Here is a 7,355-nt window from a genome sequence, read left to right as displayed (position 1 = left end):
GACCAAGGAATGCAAAAGACCTAAAAACTCGCCCTTGCGATGCTTTAACTGCAAGGGAGAACACCCAGCGAGCTTCCATGGGTGCCCAGAACGCCTTAAAATAAAAGGGCCTCAGATAGGCCGAACGAAAACAGACAGACCACAAACCCAAGGCCTGTCGGAAGAAACACAATCAGGAGCGACGTCTTGTACGCCGTCTCATCGTCAGAGAACGCCTGCAGCTCTCCCGTAGGTCTCCCAACGGCCGAAGGGCAGCTGCAGGCGCTTCTAGTGAAGTTTCCGGTACTGCAATCCATGCTTACTGGAAAATAAAACATAAAATAGTGCCTAAACGGCCGCAAAGCCAAAGAAGTACGCTGCGACTTCCATACACAGGGCCAAGAGCCAAAAGAAGCCGACAGAGGACCATACCGCCCCGCCACCGGAACCCAAGAGAAACTCAAACAGCCGAAAGGAAAAGGGGCCATAGGCCCATAAATGTGACTGAAATAAGATAACGAGTATTGCATTGTTGTTGCTAAGGACTCCGTTATATGAGCAATTTTCTAGTGCATAACTTTTCAATTATTCTGATCCCATAATTGCTTTGTTTGAGTAGCCAAATCCTTCCTTGGACGGTCTTTTCATCAAAGTTCTCAGATGTAGTTTGTGTGGGTATATTTTATCAATGTGTTTATTTTCGGACCACTTCCTGATATGATCCTATACCAAAGTTCAGGTTCAGGTTCAGGGCCCATATATTGGAAGACTCCCTGTCTGGCATACTCGATATATATTTTGAGTTTTTTGACAGCCAGTTCAGAGTCTATTGTCGTCGGTTTTTTGTGCTCATTTTGTTGACGCCTCAAATTGATATTTCTTACATATTATATAGTAGCTTACATATTATAATGTAGAATAAATATATGTATAATAAAATTTGTAAATAGTATTCTAGTTAATCTAAAGAAATAAACAAGTATTCTAGTACATAAAACAAGTTGACAAATACAAAAATTTATCACAGTACAAGAAAGCATCATCGTAAAACTCCTGTAGGGTATAAAAGGATTTGAGCAAACGTGTTTTTTTGACTTTCTTTTTGAAAAATATGGTGTATGTAGATTTCTCTGGAACAGAGTGGCAAATTGTTTTATATCTTTCTGCCCGTGGGTTGGGCTACCTATCGGGCGCGTCCCAAGGTGGCGGATAGGGAAACGGCCATGGGACTGGAGGCCCTATCCAGGAAGCCAATGTGGCCTTACGGACGGGGTCGACGGCCTTCTGGTCAGTGGCAGAAATAAGTAGGGTGAGGGGAACTTGAACCTTCCAAAAGCCTTTGCGGAACATGCCACCATGGACAAGCCTACTCAAGCTAAGGGGTAAGGAATCGTGCCGACAGCTGAATGGCCGCAGGGTGATATGTGGTCACGAACGATCCCCTTGGGGAACTGGGCGAAACGTCAGCCTATCTCTGGTAATGCGGGGCTCTGCCAGAGGTGACCAACTCTTCCCTTGCTACTCGTGGGAACACATATGAATGAAACAACAGAAACAACAAAAACAAAAACCAATCCCGAGGCTGGACAGAAATCTGAGGCGGTGGCTGGGGATGAACAGAAATGTCCACCCTAATCTACTGCTTGGAATGAGGCTGGATATAGTAGACCACCTCCAACAACCCCAAGAAGGTTGAAGAAGCCGCGCAACGACAGTGATATCGCTGCACCTTTCAAAACCTTCGCGGAGGCCATCATAAGACACCTCAAGGTTGATAAACAGAGTGTCTTGGCCTACACCTTTCAATATAAAGGAGATGTCTCCTAGTGACCTGTTCACCTTCCTGGAAAGGACAGGATGGACGATGACCTAGGAGGACAACTCCTCGGAAGGATGTACAATAGGTCACATGTGGCCTGAGTGCTGTGAGTCTACACTCACCCTCCCTACTCTACAGATACCAGATATATCTTTCTGCTCTCATAGATTATTGATTGAGTTTTCAGTAAAGAAATGGAAGTTGTTGTCAAAATTTTGTGTTTCATAAATAACGGTTCATAATGGTCGGTGTATTCAGCTCTAGACATGAATGTGACTGCTCGTTTCTGAAGGAGGAAAACAGAATCGAACAATTGCTTGCTGCAATAATCCCAAAATGCAGTACCATATCGCAGGTGTGATACGATCAGAGGAATATTTGTCACCTTACTCATTGGCAGACCTGGTTTCTCAGATAGAACTCTCACAGCAAAGCAGCCCAAAGCCAGTTTCTTTTTGAGACTCTGGATGTGAATATAGAATTTTAGTCTACTATCAATTGTTTTCAGGGTGTAGTGGTTGTAGGGTCAAATATAAGAGGTTCATGAATATATTTGGAGCTTAGAAGGCTAGTTTCCTTTGCATTGAAGCAGAAATGGTTCGAGTCGCATCAGTGTTTTGCCTTCAGTGGTCTCTTTTATTTTCACAAGTTGCTTTCTGTCAGAGAGGTATGACTCAAACCAATAACACCATAACACTGAAGCTTTTGATGCAGTACGCCGTGATTGACGGAGTCAAAGGCTTTCGCAGAACATTCATTCCTAGATATACCATCATTGGTTTTTTTCTGGTCTAAAATCCAAATTGAGCCTTACTCAAGATGATTTGGTCTTGCAAAAACTGCAGCATTCTATTTTACAAGTCTTTTTGACCTCAGAAAGAACTGATAATGAAGAAATCGGACTGAAGTTCGACGGATCTTCACTGTTTCCATCTTTGTGAATTGGAATGATAACTGCGGTTTTCAGGCATGATGGAAACACACCACTGTCAAATGAAATATTCACAGCTTCGGCTTAGGTTATCAAGGGTCCTTCAGAGAAACTCAAAGGAATATCGTCCATACCAGTACTTCTTTAATTTTTCATTGTACCCATTTTTTATCAATAGCGATGGTTTGTTTATTTTTTGGGTAACCTGCCAAAGATGCATATGTGAGTGTAGGGTCTGGCTACATCAGTGCTACTTCTATTTCTTTTCACTTTTTTGGATGTTTCAGAACAGCCTGGGGTTCACTCCAGTTACAAGATAAAAGCACTTTTTAACTGCTCTATTCCAATTGGAATGAACTTCTTGATAAATATGACTACATTTTATCGAAATGATAGAGTATATAGTATTTGGAGAACTGCATGAAATATAATGTTCCCAAATGCAGAGTTCTAAAATTGAGTCAAAAGAATGAACGAATCATTTATGATTATGTAATATTTACGATATAAATGAAATAACCAGATATGGTTGACTATTAAAATTAATGGTGTCATATTCGATAGTAAAATAACTTTTAATGAATAAAGCAACCAGAGTTGCTCGGATTTCGTGTCAGGAACTGATGAAGGGGTTCTAAAGAACTTTATTTCGAAACGATATAGTGCATAGAAAGTGCACACCAAGAAACTCTCAAATATAGGTTTTGAAAATCTGATTGCTTTCATTTCAGTAATCATAGTGATATTTTAAACTGCCAATTGTTGCTATAAAGGCATGGATGCTCGGCTCTAATCACCCTGCAAAATTAGGAAATGTGTCTCGTTTTCTGCCAAAAATTTATATCACTATGTTAGGTGTCTTTCTCTGATTCAAGTACTTTGGTGACATGTGGCACATATTCTAAAATAACAATTTTGACGATTCCTTATGACTCTGTGAATTTTCCAATCTGAATTGGCTCACTTTTGCTTGACCGGTTATTACAGTATATTAAAAGGAGTAGACACAAATATTTATTTATTTATTTATTTACGGGTAACCCCAATTTGTATACACGAATTCAATACATTTTAGGAAGTAAACACTAATACTAATCTAACTTTAATTATACTAATAACCTAAAAATAGAAATATTTGAATATCTGAGCACTTATTCCTGTGATTTACAGTTGAATATTTTCCAATCTATTTCTAAGAGAACATTCAGGAATATAAAATAAGTCAAGATCAACCTTATTCTCATTAGAAACTTTTCTAGAAAGTGGAGAATTTTTACCATAATTACACCTGTGGAAGTCGATTGCAAACATTTGATTGTTCCGTGTCCTTCTAGGAGGTACGTGAAGTTTAATTTCAGAAAGAAGACTTGAACAATCAATTTTCGAACTGAACAACTTATGGAGGAATATAATATCTGCATGAATTTTACGAGTACTGAGTTTCGATATATCTGTTTTGAAACGGATATCTGAGAGTGAGTGATCGATAAGAGGCATGCTCAGTTTAAAAGCAATATATTTCAGGAATTCATTCTGAACTTTCTCTATGTTATAACTGTAAAGTTCATATTTCGGGGACCAAACACAACTGCAGTATCTTACCAATGAAAAGTACAATGCCTTTATGGAGTTAACATTTGTGAAATCTTTTGTTGATCTGCATATAAAGTCTAACATTTTCATCGCTCTACTAGTGATATGTTCATAATGGAGATGGAAATCCATTTTGGCATCGACTACAATACCTAGATCACGTATAGATTTTACAGATTCCAATGGTTCACCTTCAATAGTGTATTCATTGATGAAGTGATTACTTGATCGAGAGAAAGACATACTTTTGCATTTAGTTGCATTGACATCCATGCAGTTATCAGTACACCAATCTATGAAAGATTCAATATCAATTTGAAGTTTCTCGCAGTCCTCTTTAGATTCAATAGTCCTGAATATTTCAAGATCATCAGCAAACATCAAAATTTCAGAATGATTGATATATTTTTTAATGTCATTAACAAAAAGATTGAAAAAATATGGTCCCAGGTGGCTTCCTTGTGGTACTCCCGAGCTAACAGAGATTTCTCGAGATACAAATCCCTTGATTTTCACGAATTGTGTTCTGTCACAAAGGTAACTTGAGATCCAACTTAAAAAACTTTCAAAGAAACCAACTGCCGTCAATTTTGCACATAGGATAGTGTGGTTGACCGTATCAAATGCTTTGGAAAAATCTGTGTATATCACGTCCACTTGCCGTTTGTTTTCCAGAGAGTTCAAGATATGCTGAGAATATAATAGCAAATTGGTGTTTGTTGATTTGCCTTGGGAAAACCCATGCTGCTCATCAATGACTATTTGCTTAAAGGAAAACTTTAAGCTGTCGCATATGATGTGTTCAAGTAGTTTGGGTATTGCACTCAGTATGCTCATAGGTCTGTAATTTTTTATGTTTGCTCTGTCTCCGGACTTAAAAATTGGTGTAATGTAATTAGATTTCCACACAGTGGGAAAATCTCCTAAACTAAGAGAAGCCGAAAAAAGTAACAACAGCGGTTTAGCCAATGCAAATCTACAATTTTTCAACAATAATGCTGGTATTCCATCCGGTCCTGGTCCTTTATCTGAATTCAATTGAGATAATTTATTCAAGATAATTTCCAAATTGATTGAGCAACTATTCATTTCTATCGTTTTCTCGTAATCAAAGGTTGGTATTATATGGTTGTTTGTATTAGGTTTATAAATTGATTGGAACTGCTGTGCAAAAGCATTTGAAATTTCATTACCGTTTTTGAAAATCGAATCGCCACTGTACATTGTCTCAGGCAAGCCATAATTTTTCCGTTTATTGTTCACATAGTTCCAGAAGTGTTTTATATTTGATGGTATGTTATTTTCCACTCTTTTAATATAGTTCTCATTACTAATTCTACTTGCTAGTTTGCACCGAGCTCTTAGATCAGAAAAAATTATGTGGTCATCCCAATTATCACTTTCTTTGTTTGCCTCATGGGCTTTTTTCTTTTCAATGATTAATTTTTCCAGATCTTTGTCGAACCAGCGGGAAAATTTTGGCTTAGTATGTCTAACATATGGAACAAAGTTTTGGATACCTGAGTAAAGGATATTATAAAAAGTATTTGTTGCTAGGTTAATGTCAGTTAAGCTACCAATATGATAGTCCCCATCAATACTAGTCAAATAATAATTCAGATCATAATAATTGGCATTCCTGAAGTTGAAAAAGAAATTTTCGTAATGTAATTCATTGTAATAATTTGAGTTTGATATCGTAATCGTTAAGGCTGGATGGTGAGCATCACATGGCAGCAAACTGTCACTAGATACATTTACTATGCAATTATGTTTTTCGTTTGTGAATATTAGGTCCAACATAACACCATAGCAATTATTGATATTATTTAATTGAAAAAGATTATGGAAGGCGAAGCTGTCAATTATTGCTTGGGCTGCATTGTTGCTTATGTTGAGGGCTGATACTCCTAATTCATCATTAAACCAGTCAGTGTTTGGCAAATTATAGTCACTCAATAAAAAGAAACTGTTCCGAGGGAATCTTTCCAATATATTCTCAACGCTGGCACAGTGATCTTCAAAGAGATGTATGCTCGATGCTGGAGGTAAGTAGATAGCACCAATAATTATATCTCCACCATCGATTTCTGGCAGTACGAAGATTTGTTCCACATTTTGTTGTTCTGCATCAAAGATTCTTGAGGGGTAACAGTTTTTTATTGCTACAAGGACACCACCACCTCTACATTTGGAGCTAGTTGAGCTGAATATCGTATATTCTGAGAGACCTATTCCTTCACTTTCTATATCATTATTTAGCCAAGTTTCTGTAAGAACTATGATGTCATTCTCATTAACTGCTGAACTTATTTCGGGATCTTTGAGCTTTATTCTGATGCCGCGGACATTTTGGTAGTAGATTTCTATTTGTTTTCTTTTCTTAATTGATGGGTTACCCTTGATTAATTTGTTTGGACGATTTTCGGAGTACCATTTACATACTTTATAGTGAGATTGGCTTATGTTATTGGTGTAGTTCTGATTGTCCCCATTATTACCAAACAAACTAGTCTTTGCACCCTGCTTGTTTGTTAATAGTAAAGACTCAATTCATCTTTGGCCACCATATCAAGGGTTTAACCATCACTGATTGTAGCCAATACATATGTCCTCATGGTTTTTTCATAGGTGTGTCTGACCAACATCGGTACAACCTTTTGGTTCTGTAGGTACCAGACTGACGAATCTGGAATCCAGTATCACTTCCAGATATCTAACTTTTCCCAGCAGTTGATTCTTCACCCCGAAGTTTTAGATGTACTGGATTTTCCGATTTGGTCTTCTTGGTGGATGCTAGTTATCATGTTGAGTAATATGACCATTGAATGGTTTTCAATAGTATCTAAACTATTCTGAAGGACTTTATTTAAAACTGTTGCGTATGGATGAATATATAAAAATTATGATTATCACATGATTCTACTCGAAAGAGTAGTGAGTGAGGGATGAAGGCCATTTCAAATAAATGGATTTGTTGAGAATTGATTTGAATTTTTATCACAATTCGATGATATGACTGATTGCATCTAA

The sequence above is a fragment of the Leptinotarsa decemlineata genome, unplaced genomic scaffold (assembly GCF_025532065.1).
Source record: "Leptinotarsa decemlineata unplaced genomic scaffold, Ldec_3_MD MMD2_tig00000251_RagTag_RagTag, whole genome shotgun sequence".
NCBI classification, from domain to species: domain Eukaryota; kingdom Metazoa; phylum Arthropoda; class Insecta; order Coleoptera; family Chrysomelidae; genus Leptinotarsa; species Leptinotarsa decemlineata.
Note: the sequence above shows the minus strand (reverse complement) of the source record.